This window comes from Cyprinus carpio, chromosome A1 (genome assembly GCF_018340385.1).
Source record: "Cyprinus carpio isolate SPL01 chromosome A1, ASM1834038v1, whole genome shotgun sequence".
Lineage (NCBI taxonomy): Eukaryota > Metazoa > Chordata > Actinopteri > Cypriniformes > Cyprinidae > Cyprinus > Cyprinus carpio.
The window spans coordinates 33,630,384-33,648,910 of NC_056572.1; the positions used below are offsets into that span (position 1 = coordinate 33,630,384).

At 46.4% G+C, this 18,527-nt stretch overlaps 1 pseudogene; it reads right to left on the bottom strand.

Annotated features, from left to right (window-relative positions):
* Positions 1-13,713: 13,713 nt before the first annotated feature.
* Positions 13,714-18,527, bottom strand: part of LOC109057635 — a 37,502-nt pseudogene continuing 32,688 nt past the window's right edge.

Consider the following 18,527-nt stretch of genomic DNA (forward strand, 5'->3'; position numbering starts at 1 on the left):
CTGAGCAACATTTAGCTAATGCCTTACACTGACAATTAACTCTGTATTTGTGGGTGTACATTTTATTATCCAAATGGGAATGAAATGTCCAAAAAAAAAAGCATAAAGATTAAACCACATTCTGGGCACAGCCTCAACATGATTTAAGGCCCATAAATACTACAAAACGATGCAGCAATTCATATCTAATAATGCCAAGAGTATTATTTTAGTGTTAGAGTTAGTCTGTTGTTATCTTATATATAATCACAGTAGACGTGAATCGGATGCCCTCACTTGGATGGAAATGCAATAGTGTATGTCTGTGTTTGTAAAACAAAGAAATAGAGGGTATAACCTCGGCCCACACACATACTCCAAAACAATATCGTCTTTGTGCTTCTGCTCCACTCTTTCTCACTAAACGTCCTTCAAGATACAACAAGTTTTTATTTACTTCATGCTTTCATCTTCTCCAGAACTCATATCAAGAGGAGTCAAAAAAACGAAAAGAGAACAATGAGCTACAATGCATAAAAATTGAAAAGGTAAAGATAATTTGTTATGCTTTGTTGTACCTGTAAACATATAAGTAACCATATTGCTATGTACAGGATCATGCATAAGCCTGATTTATTAGAACTGTGACAAAGCACATTTTCTCTGCAACCACACATACACAGTACGTCTATGTTCTCCACAAAAGAGCTTTCGAGGATTTAGATTGATCTAAATTTTGAATCTAGGCTTTGGATGGTAACTGAAGTTTGGATAGAGCCAGCTATTATTCATTAAAGTAATGCGGAGCTAAACGGAGCTTTTAAACACAAATCAATCGAACCGAGAGGCTTTCCAAAACGAATCTCCTTTGACCCGCTCGAAACGCCTTACACTGGCGACAACTGCTGGCCAAAACCATGTACATGCAACGAGAACACAGACCAAATATATGTATATGACACTTTTACCAATCAATTGCAAATGTCAGCGTAGTCTATTAAATGTAATCTACAAAACAAACACATAACATTCAACATTAAGTGCATGTTTATTTTTGTAACTTTATTAATTTGCAATGCTTGTTTTGTGTGTGTTTGGTTAATGCGTCCATTTATAGACAACTAATGGCCCCGATATACTTCAAACGAAATCTTATGAACTGATATGACGTCATTTCGAACAAAATCAGGCCGAAACGAGGTTCGTTTTGAGTTCGTTTCAGCGGTTCGAAACAGCTGACCAAAGCGAGCTTTCTGGGGGAGTTCGTTTTGGTTCCTAAACACCTTTCGATCGGTCCGTGGCGGTTACGCAATCAGTAGGTGTGTTCTGAAACTCCACCTTCTTTGACGTGCATTTTTTTTTTTCTCCAAATAAATAAATAAAAATCAAACTTGTATAGCCCTAAAAGAAATACAGAGTAAGTTAAGTAGCAGTGTTTTTCAGCTTGTCTTTTCCTATTATTTTTATATTTCTTTACTCATTTATCATATATACATACATTTTATATATCCCTTTTACATTATAGCCTTCCTTAATACAGTATTTATATTAGCATGTTTTTTTTAATGATGTGAAGAGTTAACTTGGCAACAAGTTTGAATAACTTTGAATATCAGACAAAAATCTGATATTTTTTGATGGAGAGAAGCAGACAGGAGCCAATAACAAATACAAAAATAACCAGAGTCTGACACCAGAAGAGAGGACAAAGTGAAAATCCTGCAGGTTTTCATCTCACTTAACCAATGCAAAACAGAAAGGCACTGTGGGTTGTCACTTTCTTTTAAAGTCTAATATATCAACCTGTTTCACAGATACATTTACTAATGTCCCTAGTAAATGTTATAACTATTATGTATAAACTATATACCTAATATAAACACTTTAAACACTGGCGAGAGGAATTTCACCTGCCCTGAGTGTGGAAAGAGCTTCATGCAGCAAAGACACCTTCAAAACCACATGAAAATTCATACTGGAGAAAAACCTTTCATCTGCTCTGTGTGTGGAAAGAGGTTCACGATGAACATTACCCTTGAGAGACACATGGAAATTCACACTGGAGAGAAACCTTTTGCTTGCCCTTACTGTATGATGAGTTTCACAGTGAAACAAGGCCTTGAGAGACACAAGAGAATTCACATTGGAGAGAAGCCATTCACCTGCTCTGAGTGTGGAAAAGCTTCATGCAGCAAGGACACCTTCAAAGTCACAAGAGAATTTACACTGGAGAAAAGCCTTTCACCTGCTCTGAATGTGGAAGGAGTTTCACAGTGAAACAAAGCCTTAAAAGACATGAGAATTTACACTGGAGAGAGACCTTCACACAGACTGGAGAAATCTCCTCTACCGCCACCTGTGTGCAGCATCCATTCAAATGATGCAAAGTCAGTCATAGAGTACCAGGACCCCCACCAGCTATTGGAGGAGAGTGATTAATCAATCTATTTAAATGATTAGGAGGCCAGGACTGATAAGAGACCAGTGGATGCCAACAAAACACATTAATAAATTTGCCACAATGAGAGTGTTGTAACCAAAGCCATCACTGCAATTTAGTAATCTGTGATTTTTTTTCTTTGTATATATATATATATATATATATATATATATATATATATATATATATATATATATATATATATTTGTATATTGACTTATTTATCCTACACACGTTTCATATTTTTCTTTTACTTGTATATAGCTTTCACTTGTTTTGATACTTTGCATGTTTTTCTGATGCTGTTATTGTCACGGTGTCTGTTCTGTGTCTCCCTGGGTGGCCACTAGAGGTCTCACTTCCCCTTATTGTCACCTTCGTCAGAACTTCATTTCCCACTAGCCTTAGCTGCTCATCACTGTTCATTGTATTCAGCTGTCACCACTTACCTTGTTTGCACCTGTCTTTAAATACCCTGGTTGTTTCTGTCATTGTTACGGAGTCCTTGTTGTATGTCACCCTGCTTTGTTTTCATGTTTCCCTAGTGGATGTTCGTGTTTCGTGTTTTGGACTGTTTAATGTCACCCTGGTTTCGTGTTTCCTTGCTTTGTTCGTGTTTCTTGTTTTGGACTGATTACCTGGATGTTGACCATTGCCTGGCTAAGTTTATGATTTTTGGATTGCCCCAATAAAACACTGCAAATGGATCTACCTGTCTGTGTGCGTTTCGTGACAGAAGGACTCCGTCATGCCTAGATCCAGCGGTGTGGGATTTCGAATCTTTTCCCCAGCCACCATGGAGGAATGGAGGGGGAGATTCTGGAACTTAACCACCCTTCGTCAAAGGGGGAGGGAGGTGGGTGGCCTGGCGCAATTGTTTTGGACCATGGCGGTCGGGTTGGGTTATAATGATGCAGCACTGAAGGACTTTTTTAACAATTGTCTGGATGACCCTTTGCCGCAATGGGAGATGAAGGGGCTGGAGATCCTAGACTTTTGGGGGTTTACCCGTTTCCTGTGCCATCGGGCTCAGTGGGATACATCAACCACACTTGAGTCTCCAGACAAGATGGCCGCCAGCCCAGCGCCACAGCACAAGATGGCCGCCAGCCCAGCGCCACAGCACAAGATGGCCGCCAGCCCAGCGCCACAGCACAAGATGGCCGCCAGCCCAGCGCCACAGCACAGGATGGCCGCCAGCCCAGCGCCACAGCACAAGATGGCCGCCAGCCCTGCGCCACAGCCCAGGATGGCCGCGGAGACAGTATTAAGCTACTTTTCCAGGATGTGCCAGATCCCAGAGTGTCCCAGGAGTGTTTACATCACGGCCGCTGAGCCAGCGCCAATGCCCAAGATGGCCGCCAGCCCAGCGCCACAGCACAAGATGGCCGCCAGCCCAGCGCCACAGCACAAGATGGCCGCCAGCCCAGCACTACAGCACGAGATGACCGCCAGCCCAGCACCACTGCACAGGATGGTCGAATCTACACCTGTGTTGGCAGACAAGATGGTTGACTCAACACCTGAGTCTTCCGTCAAGGAGCCACCGGCACGCCATCATAGAGGCCGCAGGAGGAGGAGACAGGCGTCAGCCGTTCCTCAAAGCCCGGAGGACGTTCCCGAGCAGGCCGCTGCCGTCCAGGAGGACGTTCCCGAGCGGGCCGCTGCCGTCCAGGAGGACGTTCCTGAGCGGGCCGCTGCCGTCCAGGAGGACGTTCCCGAGCGGGCCGCTGCCGTCCAGGAGAACGTTTCCGAGAGCGGGCCGCTGCCGTCCAGGAGGACGTTCCCGAGCAGGCCGCTGTCGTCCAGGTGGACGTGCCCGAGGTTCCCGAGGCGGGGCTCGAGGTGGTTCTGGAGGCCGAGGCGGTGGCCGAGGCGGTGCCCGAGGCTGTGTCCGATGCCGAGGCGGTGCCCGAGGCGGTGCCTGATGCGGTGGCCGAGGCGGTTCCCGATGCAATGTCCGTTGCCGAGGCGGTGCCCGTTGCCGAGGCGGTGCCCGATGCCGAGGCGGTGCCTGATGCGGTGGCCGAGGTGGTTCCCGATGCAATGTCCGATGCCGAGGCGGTGCCCGATGCCGAGGCGGTGCCTGATGCGGTGGCCGAGGCGGTCCCCGATGCAATGTCCGATGCCGATGCGGGGTGCCCGTTGCCGAGGCGGTGCCCGTTGCCGAGGCGGTGCCCGTTGCCGAGGCGGTGCCCGATGCCGAGGCGGTGCCTGATGCGGTGGCCGAGGTGGTGGCCGAGGTGGTTCCCGATGCAATGTCCGATGCCGAGGCGGTGCCCGTTGCCGAGGCGGTGCCCGATGCCGAGGCGGTGCCCGAGGCGGTGCCCGATGCCGAGGCGGTGCCTGATGCGGTGGCCGAGGTGGTTCCCGAGGCAATGTCCGATGTCGAGGCGGTGCCCGATGTCGAGGCGGTGCCCGATGCCGAGGCGGTGCCCGATGCGGTGCCAGAGACGGTGCCAGAGACGGTTCCCGATGTAATGCCCGAGACCGAGGCTGTTCCGGAGGTCGAGGCGGTGCCCGAGGTTGTTCCCGATGCCGAGGCGGTGCCCGATGTTGTTTCCGATGCCGAGGCTGTGCCCAATGCTGAGGCGGTGACCGATGCCGTTCCGGAGGTCGAGGCAGTGACCGAGGCTGTGCCCGATGCCGAGGCTGTGCCCGATGCCGAAGCGGTGCCCGATGCTGTTCCGGAGGCCGAGGCGGTGCCCGATGCTGTTCCGGAGGCCGATGCGGTGCCCGAGTTGGTTCCAGAGACCGAGGCGGTGCCCGATGCGCAGGCCGAGGTCGTTCCCGAGGCGGTGCCCGATGCGCAGGCCCGAGGTCGTTCCCGAGGCGGTGCCCGATGCAGAGGTCGTTCCCGAGGCGGTGTCCTTGTCCGAGGCCGTTCCCGAGGCCGTTCCCGAGGCGGTGCCCGATGCCGAGGCCGTTCCCGAGGCGGTGCCCGATGCCGAGGCGGTGCCCGATGCAGAGGTCGTTCCCGAGGCGGTGTCCTTGTCCAAGGCCGTTCCCGAGGCGGAGCCCGAGGTCGTGCCCGAGGCCGCTCCCGAGGCGGTGTCCTTGTCCAATGCCGTTCCTGAGGCCGTTCCTGAGACCGTTCCCGAGGCGGTGCCCGATGCCGAGGTCGTTCCCGAGGCGGTGTCCTTGTCCGATGCCATTCCCGAGGTGGTGCCCGATGCTGTTCCGGAGGCCGATGCGGGGCCCGAGATGGTTCCGGAGGCGATACCCGTGTCCAAGGCCGTTCCCGAGGCGGTGCCCTTGGCTGAGGCCGTTCCCGATGCCGTTCCCAATGCCGTGACCTGGCCATCGCCACAGCCTGCTCCTTACTGGCTCCCCGATTGGCAGGTTCCGTTCGGGCCGCTCGGATGGCGAGTTCCTCCCTGGCCGTCTGCACAGCGGGAATGGACTGATCCACCGTGGCCACCTGAACTGCCTGGTCCCTCGTGGTCCCCTGAACTTTCGGGTCCACCGTGGCCACCTGAACTGCCTGGTCCCTCGTGGTCCCCTGAACTTTCGGGTCCACCGTGGCCCCCTGATCTGACCAAGCCACCTGGGCTACCAGCGGAGCCATCGCTGCCGGTCCCAGTTCCCCTACACGGGCCTGGCCCGCCATCCCTCCCCCTGTTCTGCCTCCACCAGTCCACCTCCCTCCTGGTCTCTTTGTTTTGTGTTTATTGTGTTCTGAGGAGCATCTGGAAGCTGCTCCTTAGAGGGGGGGTAGTGTCACGGTGTCTGTTCTGTGTCTCCCTTGGTGGCCACTAGAGGTCTCACTTCCCCTTATTGTCACCTTCGTCAGAACTTCATTTCCCACTAGCCTTAGCTGCTCATCACTGTTCATTGTATTCAGCTGTCACCACTTACCTTGTTTGCACCTGTCTTTAAATACCCTGGTTGTTTCTGTCATTGTTACGGAGTCCTTGTTGCATGTCACCCCCTGCTTTTTCCTGGTTCCCTAGTGGATGTTCGTGTTTCGTGTTTTGGACTGTTTAATGTCACCCTGGTTTCGTGTTTCCTTGCTTTGTTCGTGTTTCTTGTTTTGGACTGATTACCTGGATGTTGACCATTGCCTGGCTAAGTTTGATTTTTGGATTGCCCCAATAAAACACTGCAAATGGATCTACCTGTCTGTGTGCGTTTCGTGACAGTTATATAACCTTATGTAGTTAAGATACATTAATCTGTGCAAGTCAAATTAAATAAATTAAACTATACTTTGGCTTTGTGGTACAGTTTTTTTAATTGCATACATTTCACAGACTTAATTACCAATATCACTAAACTATATAGACTACACCCCTACTATAGGGTAAACCGCAGAACTATCTACTAAACTGCTGGTTAAAGTAATCCACTGCTGGTGTACCTGTGCCAAACTGGATTAAGAACTAAAGCATCAACATCATTTTGCATGCTGCACTGAGAGAAAATTCCCTGAATGTTGTCTTCCTAAATGAAATGCACTGCAGTGTCAAATAAACCATTTTTGCCTCTAAATGTACTGTTGGTTGCTCTGTAACTTTTAAGTTGATGTAAGTTAGTAGTAAAGTTATGTCTGCTATGGTAGCTGGTCAGAAGGGCATCTGATGCGATATTGAAGAAAGTGGCACGAAAACGGTGGAACTGCATTTGAATTCTTCTATTACATTCAACAAAGCTTCAGTTGCACACTTCCCTGCAGTAACCAACATGGCCGCGTCGCTTTCATGATCACGCCACTGGCTTGACGTGAGGTAAAAAGCTGGGTTTTTTTCTCTTTGACAATTTTGCAAACGTGAACACTATAATTTGTCATATATTGAACTGGAAAAACACTCCTTAGTTTGCAGTGTATTTTGGCGATAACCATCTTCTCACACATGGTAAAGCTTTTCGACTGACATGCAGAATTATTATTTATTGTTGATACAAGGGGCATCTGAAATATATTTCTCGCTAGCATGGAATATAAATAATCTGAATATCCGACAATCTGAATATCTTTTAAAGAACTTATCTCCCTATACAAATCCCATCATTTCATCCTGTGATCAAAAGCACTCAAGATTAACTCTATACTTTGTAAACATGGACTGATGAAATTATGTTTATCATATAAACTGAATAAGCCCTACAGTCAGATTTTTAACTTAATAGAAAAAGTGCTTTTCAGTTTTGTCTGTATTTGCATCAGCCTGTGGGCTCAAAGTAGTCTTTCCACAGATGACAGTTTGTTCATTTACATCAATATTTTTTAATTTCAATAATATTGTTATATTATTGTAATGACTTACAAAGACTGACTTAACAAAAATACAGTGATAATAGATTTCGTATGTCATGTATGTTTGAATTTTCATTAATCATTAAACACTGTCATAAATGGTAGTGGTATACAGCTTTATTTTGGACATTGCTGACTTTCATTGTAGGCAAAAACATTTTCAGAATCAGAATCTTTTGTGTTCTGCATAAGAAATAAAGCCATATAGGTTTGAATTGATATGATGGTGAATAAAAACGAGGACAGAATTTTAATTTTTGAATAATATAACTTTTTAAGTGTAAATTTGTGTAGGATTAAAAACATATGACAATTCACTTTATATTCATTTCTTTCATAATACAGTATGTAGAAAGAAATATAAATGTCAAATAAAAGGTCCACACTAAAATAAATAATGTATGTGTCATGATCCTGGTTTCTTCTCCTCTTTCTCTGTCTCCCTCTTGTGGTCACACACTCACTCGCACACTCACTCACACAATCACGCACACACATCCACTCCTCCGCTCATTATCTCTTTCAGCTGTTTCCCCTTTTGTTCCCTTCTCCTCACCAGTCCCCTTTTTTCCTCTTGATTGTCTCTGCTTCTTATTCCCTCTTCCTAGCCCTGTCTTGTTGTCGGATTATTCAATGACCTCTCGTGAGAAACGTCTGTTCTCTTGTCCTGTCCTGTCTTGTCCGTGGAAAATGAAATCATAATTTCTGCTGTGAGTTATACTGCCATTGGACTGTGTATTATCCAGCTGTGCCTGTTTTGCAGAGTACCTGTTCAGCGCCCGCCCTTGGCTGTTCACCCTGTCTGCTGTCTTCACTATTTCTGACTGGTTGAATGCATCTCGGGGTCCCTGCCTCTGTCCTCGTGGAAGTTTATGCAGATTTTCTTAGATTTAGTCGTCTGGCAGTTTCTGTTCTGGCTCTGATTAATGCCTGTGATTTGTGTTCTAATTATTCAGTGAAGACAATTTACTTTATTCATTAAAGACTGTTAACTGCATCCCGCGCTGGTCTTCCATCATTCCTACCCTAACAGAATAATCCGACCAGAAGATGGACCAGGCGAGTGGTAACCCCCTTCACAATGCTGTAGAGCTCCAGGGTGCTCTGCTGGGTAAACATGAGGAGGATTTATCCACCGTGAGATGTGCCGTTGATTCCCTGACCGCCCAGCTCTCGGATCTAACCCAGCAGTTCCATCACTACCGTCATGAAACCACTGCTTCAGCTGGACAGCGCGACTCTTCTGAGCCACGTATAAGCAACCCGCTGTGCTACTCTGGCGAGCCTTTACAGTGTCGAACCTTCCTCACCCAATGCGAGGTTGTATTTTCCCTCCAGCCCTTCACTTATGCCAAGGATCGATCTAAGGTGGCTTATGTGATTTCTCTTCTCAATGGACATGCTCGAGAGTGGGCGGCAGCGAACTGGGAGGCAGAGGTAGACTGCATCTTCAAGTTTTCTCTTTTTAAGGAGGAGATGATCCGAGTCTTTGACCGGTCTGCACACGGTGACGAAGCATCCCGCCTCCTATCCACCTTGCACCAGGGGAAGAGGTCAGTCACTGATTTTTCAATTGAGTTCTGAACCCTGGCCACAACGAGTGGATGCAACGGTCCGGCACTCATCGCCTGCTTTCTTGAGGGCCTGAACTCTGAGATTAAGGATGAGGTCTTTGTCCGAGAGGTTCCTGACAGTTTCGATTCCCTTGTCGAGCTGGCACTCCGCATCGAAAGACGCTTTGACATGCGACGAAGGGCTTGCAGAATGGAGGCTTCGTTACTTCCCGCTTCCACAGCGACCCAGCCACCACTGCCATTTGCTGCTGATCCCGAGCCGATGCAGCTAGGGGGGCTTCGTATATCCACCGGAACGCCAACGCAGGATTATGAATCGCCTTTGCATGTACTGTGCTGCCACTGATCATTTTGTCTCTAGGTGCCCGGTAAAAGCCAGCGCTCGTCAGTAGCCGGAGGGTTGCTGGCGAGCGCTACATCATGGGTCTCTCCGTCTAAGTCCTGCACTTCCCTTCCCGTACACCCTCCGCTGGCCGGGATCGTCAGTTTCCTGCTCTGCATTGCTTGATTCGAGGGCGGAGGGGAACTTCGTTGACGAGACTTGGGCTTTGGAACAAGGTATTCCCCTCTTAGATTTACAAGACTCCACCCCCCTGTTCGCCCTAGATGGCAGTTCCCTTCCCAGGGTACAGAAAAGGACTTCTCCATTGACTCTCACTGTTTCAGGAAATCATAGAGAGACTATTTCTTTTTTTCTTTTTTCATTCCCCCTTTTACTCCAGTGGTTTTAGGCCACCCGTGGTTAGTTCTCCACAACCCCCAGATTAACTGGGCGTAGGGCTCTATTCTATCTTGGAAATTGTCTTGTCATGTTGATTGTCTGTCCTCTGCTGTGCCCCCTGTCTCGTCCGTAACTGTTTTTCAGGAAGAGCCCGGTGATTTGTCTGGAGTTCCGGAGGAGTATCACGATTTGCGGGAGGTCTTCAGCCGTTCCCGGGCCACTTCTCTCCCCCTCATCGCCCGTATGACTGCAGTATAGATCTTCTCCCAGGTACAACGCCCCCCCGGGGAAGACTATACTCGTTATCCGCTCCCGAACGGGAGGCGCTCGAGAAATACCTTTCTGACTCGCTCAACGCCGGTACCATCGTTCCTTCCTCGTCTCCAGTGGGAGCCGGTTTTTTCTTTGTTAAAAAGAAAGATGGCTCCCTGCGTCCCTGCATAGACTATCGGGGTTTAAATTATATCACGGTCAAGAATCGTTATCCATTACCACTGATGTCATCTGCCTTCGAAGTCTTGCAGGGAGCTAAGATTTTCACAAAGCTCGATTTACGCAACGCCTATCACCTAGTGCGTATAAAGGAGGGGGATGAATGGAAGACCGCGTTTAACACGCCCCTAGGGCACTTTGAATACCGGGTTCTTCCTTTCGGATTGGTAAACGCCCCCGGGGTCTTTCAAGCCTTAGTCAATGACGTCCTACGGGACATGCTCAACGTCTTTGTGTTCGTCTACCTCGACGACATTTTGATCTTTTCGCCATCACTCCAGGTGCACGTCCAACATGTTCGTCGTGTCCTTCAGCGTCTACTGGAGAATCGACTTTATGTAAAGGCCGAGAAAATGTTCTTTCCACGCCCCCTCAGTTACGTTTCTAGGTTCAGTCATCTCGGCAGAGGGGATCAGTATGGACCCAGCTAAGGTCCAGTCGGTCACTGATTGGCCCGTGCCCGACTCTCGCCTCGCGCTACAACGTTTTCTCGGGTTTGCAAATATTTATCGTCGTTTTATACTAAATTTCAGTCAAGTAGCCGCTCCTCTTACAGCTCTCACCTCAGTCAAGTCCCAGTTTAAGTGATCAGAATCTGCGCAGACTGCGTTTGACGTTCTAAAATCTCTTTTTACTACCGCGCCTATCCTTCTTACTCCTGACTTCACTAAACAATTTATAGTCGAGGTCGATGCCTCTGAAGTGGGGGTCGGGGCTGTGCTTTCCCAGCGGTCCACCACTGATGGAAAGATACACCCCTGCGCTTTTTTCTCTCACTGTCTTTCTCCTGCTGAGCGCAGTTACGACGTGGGCAACCACGAACTGCTCGCCATCCATCTAGCGTTAGGCAAATGGCGACAGTGGCTAGAGGGAGCTCCCGTTCCTTTTATTGTCTGGACAGATCACCGAAACCTAGAATATATCCGCAAGGCCAAGAGACTAAACGCTCGTCAAGCCCGCTGGGCTTTATTCTTTACCCGTTTCGATTTTACCATCTTGTATCGCCAAGAACGTCACCAAGAACCAAGAACCAAGAACGTCAAGCCTGATGCGCTATCTCGTCTTTTTGACTCCTCTTCATCTTCTGAGCCTGAGGAGATTATTCCCCCGGGTCATGTTGTTGGCACGACCGTCTGGGGAATAGAGAAGCTGGTTAAGCGTTCTCTTTATCGAGTCATAGTCCCGCGCAACTGTCCTAAGGGGCTCCTTTTTGTTCCTGTATTCACACGTCGAGCTGTCCTTCAATGGGGACACACCTCTAAATTGACTGCCCATCCCGGCGTCCGGGGCACCCTCGCTTTTATCCGTCAGCACTTTTGGTGGTCTTCTTTGGAACGAGACGTGCGACGGTTTATTGCCTCCTGCGATACGTGCGCGCAAACTAAGGCTGGCAATTCCTCTCCGGCCGGTCTACTTCGTCCGTTACTGGTTCCTACACGACCGTGGTCTCACTTAGCTCTCGACTTTATCACCGGACTTCCTCTCTCGGAGGGTAACACCGTTATTCTGACTGTGGTAGATCGTTTTTCTAAGTCGGCCCATTTTATTCCACTCGCCAAACTCCCCTCTGCCAAGGAGACAGCCCAGATCATGGTTGATCATGTTTTTAAGCTACATGGTTTACCAACTGATATTGTGTCTGATAGAGGCCCTCAATTTTCTTCTCAATTCTGGAAGGAGTTTTGTCGCCTGATTGGGGCATCCATTAGCCTTTTGTCCAGGTTTCATCCCCAAACGAATGGTCAAGCAGAACGGACAAATCAGATTGTCACCCGTATGCTTCGCAGTCTTACCCATCAGAATCCCACGTCCTGGTCACAGCAACTTTCCTGGGCCGAATACGCCCATAATTCGCTTCCCTCCTCTGCTACCGGTCTTTCGCCCTTCCATTGCTGTCTTGGCTATCAACCTCCGTTATTTGCGTCCCAAGACTCTGAATCTAATGTTCCGTCAGTGCAAGCTTTTATTAGCCGTTGCAAACGCACCTGGAGGAGAGTGCGTTCTGCTCTCTGTCGAGCTAGAAGATGCATGACAGTTACGGCCAATAGGCGCAGAATTAGAAGTCCTCGCTACGTTTGCGGTCAGAGTGTGGTTATCCACTTCAAATTTACCTCTCCAGTCCGAATCACGTAAATTGTCTCCCTGCTTTGTTGGACCATTCCACATTGTAAAGGTCATAAATCCTGTTGCAGTAAAGCTTCACCTTCCACCTAATTTATGTTGGGTTCATCCCGTGTTTCATGTCTCTTGCATCAAACCAGTCATCCGTCCCCCTTCTCGCCCGGTCCGCTTTCCTAGTCTTGTCGATGAGACCCCTATCTACAGGGTTCGCCGGATTCTAGTTTTGCACCGTCGGGGACGCGGCCGTCAGTATCTTGTCGACTGGGAGGGGTTTGGTCCTGAGGAGAGAAGCTGGGTTCCCTCCCGGGACGTCCTGGATCCTTCACTCATCGATGATTTCCTCCGGTCTCGCCAGTTGTCTTCAGGAGCGCCAGGTGGCGCTCGTTGAGAGAGGGGTACTGTCATGATCCTGGTTTCTTCTCCACTTTCTCTGTCTCCCTCTTGTGGTCACACACTCACTCGCACACTCACTCACACAATCGCGCACACACATCCACTCCTCCGCTCATTATCTCTTTCAGCTGTTTCCCCTTTCGTTCCCTTCTCCTCACCTGTCCCCTTTTTCCTATTAATTGTCTCTGCTTCTTATTCCCTCTTCCTAGCCCTGTCCTGTTGTCGGATTATTCAATGACCTCTTGTGAGAAACGTCTGTTCTCTAGTCCTGTCCTGTCTTGTCCGTGGAAAGTGAAATCATAATTTCTGCTGTGAGTTATACTGCCATTGGACTGTGTATTATCCAGCTGTGCCTGTTTGCAGAGTACCTGTTCAGCGCCCGCCCTTGGCTGTTCACCCTGTCTGCTGTCTTCACTCTTTCTGACTGGCTGAATGCATCTCGGGGTCCCTGCCTCTGTCCTTGTGGAAGTTTATGCAGATTTTCTTAGATCCAGTCGTCTGGCGGTTTCTGTTCTGGCTCTGATTAATGCCTGTGATTTGTGTTCTAATTATTCAGTGAAGACAATTTACTTTATTCATTAAAGACTGTTAACTGCATCCCGCCCTGGTCTTCCATCGTTCCTACCCTAACAGTATGGTTTAAAACTTCATTCAAAAAGCACAATAAAATGCACACACACTGCATGCCACTGGAAGTTACTGTCTAATGGATCCAGACTTCCATATTATGAGACTGTCAGTATCCAGACAGCACTGTGACAGAAGGGTAGCATGTGCGGTGCGTCATACACTTCTCTTTTGTTTTGCAAGAGATGTCTTTCTCCAGGAACAGTCTGCTTTCCTTCAGGTCCGACAAAGATTTGCATGCTTCATACAGCTGCTGCTGTAGGGCTGATACTTTATTGTTGAGTTCTGACGCCTCACCTAACAAACTACATAAACACACACACATCAGATGGGTTTATGCATGTTGGGAGTGTGTATGTGTGTGTACCTAAGCTGAGGCTGGTCTCGGCACAGCTCCATGTTGGGTCTAAAGGTTCGGTAATGCAGTCTAGATTCAGCCACTCTGAGCGGAGCTTCTTTATCATACACAGCTTGCTGCAGGGATGAGATATTCATTCTCCTGAGCCACGATCTGCTCCAGAATCTAATACACAGACATATTAAAGGAAAAGGTCACCCAAAAATAAAAATTTACTGAAAATGTACTTATCCCCAGACCATGCAAGATGTAGATGAGTTTGTTTCGTCATAGGAACTGATTTGGAGAAATTTAGCATTACATCACTTGCTCACCAGTGGATCCTCTGCAATATGCAATTTTCCAATCAATCCTTTACTGGACCAATTTTTATAGGGAGACTGTGAAGATATTGACTTTGGTAATCTCATCATTTAAAGTGCATATAGCAGGTTAAAAAAATCTAAATAATATATAACCTTGTATGAAAATACCATATGAACAGTTAATGCAGGATTTGAAAATGTTTTACAAGACGCGAGGGCTCAAATTTAGAAGAAAAAGTGATGGTGTCCTTGACAGTTCTCAAAAACCGTTTTATTTTTAACATTGCCATCATATTGCATCACGAGAGGGAGTCGTGTGCTGCACTCTGCTTTGAGCAGGCGTTAGTGTGTTTTCGGTAGTTATTTTTATTTCAATTTATCATCGTCATGGTAAATTATTGTGTTTGTGGAGGTTGCACTAACTCCTAAATAGGACGGTATCTTGGCCTGTGTGTGTTTGTGCGGGTGAAGAGACTGGACTTTACTAATGCATCTGCTTCGAGAGTCTAGTTACAGCTTAGTGACATTTTTTGCACAACTAATTGGTATTTTCGTCATGTGGTGTGTTTACAAGGCTTTGGGAGACATTGCAAGTAATGAGGGAGTGTGAAGATCTAAAGCAGTGAAGGCCAGCTGTTATAAACCACCTCTACTGGACTGCAGCTTCCGCTCCTAATGAAGATGCAGATGTGATGGAGGCCAAGAGGAAAAGCAGGGTCAGCAGTGCATGTGATCTAAACTTTTGCATGCTTCTCCCAGCATATGCATCAGTCCTCATGGAGTCTCAGAGAGGAATACTGCAGGTCAACACAGGCTCCAGGAGAACGCAGCACTGACTCTTGTCCTCCACTACACCTGCTCCTCTTTCCAGATCCCTCCAGAGGATCAACAAGTTGAGGCTGTTGTTGTGTATCTAGCACAGTATTCACGATTTAACACACGTTAACAACACATAAGTGTGATACCCAGACTAAAGGATTGTTAAATGTTTTTTAAATGGGTCAGATGGTATATTTTTCTTTCGGTAGTAAATGTAAGGTACATCTATATATATATATATATTATTAACAGTTGCAATGTTGTGTTTTGAGTAAGGTATTAACAGTGCTAGGAAAATAATATTTGTTGATTTAGTGCTGTATATAAATTAAAACTGAATTCAATTAACCATATAAATGTAGATCTGCTCAATATTTATCTGATGTAAACTTCATAAACAAGTTTTTATGCAGTAAGACAATTTTTGACTGTTATTATTTTTTATTGATTGTCACCAAAATGGGGCAAAACCTTTTTAAAGTCCTCCTTCCTCTGGAAACTGTCTAATAATGGCTGACACAACACATGCAGGTGAGGCCTTCCTGATGCGCCTGCTCAGAATGCCATAGGCCCAGCGGACAACTCGCCTGTATGCTGTCAAAATGTCTTATACCAATGGCATCAAAAAGTGTGACTCACAGGTAGTTGTGACCTAAGTATAGGCAGCTCGTAATTGAAAAAAGAAAAATTATTCAGATGTTTTTAATATTCAAATCTGTAATTTAATATGTATTTATACATATAAGTATTTAGCTCAGAATAATAAATGATCTCTTCTCTGCCCTAAATATATGTGTGTCTGCTGGCCTGGAGAGGTCCATTCTCCTTACTGAAGTGCATACAGGCTGTCTGTAGCACATATGGGTTCAGACCGAGCGGCAACCTCCCGCTCTCTCTCGTGAAGCCAATAAGGAAGTGACTAAAAACTGCAATTCATCGACTGGCCGCTTGAGGCTGGCTGCAAAAAGGAGTCAGTCCCATAGACTCCCCATGTTAAAATTCCTGGTTCCCCATGTTTACAGCCTGGTTCAAAAAATTATTTTGGTCTTTTTGCTAATTTTGCCCTTCATGACAACTGTGAGGGGGTGAATTTTTTTTATAACTCATCCGTTTAAATTATATTAAGCCTTAAAGTTCTGCATAATTAAGGGCGTGGCCACTTGAGTGACAGGTGGATTGCCGCTGCTGACAATGCCGTCGCGCTAGGTGGGCATAGCTTCAGCAACCAGCTCCCGCCTTTTTGCCCATTTTCGATTTCCCGGGAGAGTCGCACGGTGACGCTCTGCCAAGATGGAGACGGCCCGCTCTGCACACTTTGAGCTTCAAAACCGCTCTTGAGGAGTCTATAGGTGACGTCACGGACACTACGTCCATATTTTTTTTACAGTCTATGGTTCAGACAGCAAGTGTGGGGGTCACATTCTCCATTGAGACCTGGTATGCATCTAAAGGCCAATTTATACTTCTGCGTCGAGTGTACGCCGTAGTGTACGTGGTAGGCTACGCACGTAGGCGACGCCGTCGTGAGCATTTATACTTCTGCGTATGTCTGTTTTGCTCTGCAGTTACACCGCCGAAACGCTAGTTGACGCGAGCGGGTTCCACTGTGTTTACGTTCCTCGATCCTCGCGGGCTTCTACGAACAATGGCGACTGAAAGAGAGCAGATCATACAGATGGTTGTATTTCCTCACTTCTTCAATTAATCGCTCGGTCACTTGGTCCATTTCCATGTTGGCTCTTCACTGAATTTCGGAATTTAAAAATGGCGGGCGGTCCAGAGTGCAGAAGATCATTCCGGAAATGCGTAGGAGGAAACGTGATACTACCAAGCCAACCAATCACAGATCTTGCAGTCCGCGTCGTCGCGACGCGTAGTTAAATTTTTTCAGGGTACGGTGAAGGGTACGACGTATGGTACACGTCAATGCGTATGCTACGCCGTACCTACTACGCGCACCCGACGCAGAAGTATAAATTGGCCTTAACTCCCTGCTGCACTGACTATTGCTAGTCATGCTACTAATTAATTTCACCACCACCACCAAAACATTTTTTTTTTTTTTTTTTTTTCTTGGTTTTTGTTTTTATTATATAAAACAAAGAGGTGATTGGTTAATTAATAATAATCATATGGTTTCATTGAATAACACTGTTAAAATGCATAATGTAGGCTAATACAAAAAAGCCTAAATAATTTACGCTATTACAAATGCCTGCAAAGGGCACCAAAGGCTTGAAAAAGCCAACTTACTAAAATCCTATTTACACTTCTTCTTCTTCTTCTTCTTCTTCTCCTTCTTCTTCTCCTTCTTCTTCTCCTTCTTCTTCTTCTTCTTCTTCTTCTTCTTCTTCTGAGACCAAATTTTTAAATGTATCTCCTCCTAGACTTTTAAAGCTACAACCATCAAACTAAGATATTGCTATATCTTTTCTAATTGATCCGGCTTACAGTTTTCGTAAACCAGACTATCAAAACCACCTAAAATCCCATAGACTTTCATTGGGGGGCGTGAAAACTTTTATACAATAAGACTTATGGTGTAATAAAGCTGTCTACTGCCGGAGCGAAGCTTAAAAACTCCCTACTGAAAATACAGCTAAAACCAGCCTAAGCTGATTGGTTGCTTTGGCTGGTCTCCCAAGCTAGTTTTAAAGTGGTTTTGGCCACTGTCACGCTGGTTTTTAGCTGTTTTTTTTACTGAATCAACTGGTTTTAGCTGGATTAGCATAGAAACATGCTAACAACATGCTAGTAACTTGTTAATCAGGCTAGAAACATGCTAGTGTTTTTCTAATCATGCTGGAAACATTCTAGCGACAGGTTAGTTACTTGCTAATCATGCTAATGACATGTCAGTTACTTGCTATTCATGCTAGCAACATGCAAGTAACTTATTAATCGTGTTAGCAACACGCTAGAAACAAACAACATTCTAGGTATTTGCTAATCATGCTAACGACATGCTAGTCACTTGTTAATCATGCTAAAAACATGCTAGTCACTTGTTAATCATGGTAAAAACATGCTAGTCACTTGCTTATCATACTAACAACATGTTAGCAACATGCTAGTCACTTGCTAATAATGTTAGCAACATGCTAGAAACTTGTTAACAACATGCTAATGACTTGCTAATCATCCTAATGACATGCTAGTGACTTGCTAGTCATGCTAGCAACATGCTAGTCATTTGTTAATCATGCTAACAACATGCTAGTCACTTGTTAATCATGCTAGCAACATGCTAGTCACTTGCTAATGACATGCTAGTAACTTTGTTAATCATGCTAAAGACATGCTAGTCACTTCCTAGTCATGCTAGCAGCATGCTAGTCACTTGCTAATCATGCTACCAACATGCTAATCACTTGCTAATCATGCTAGCAACATGCTAGAAACATGCTAATGACATGCTAGTAACTTTGTTAATCATTCTAA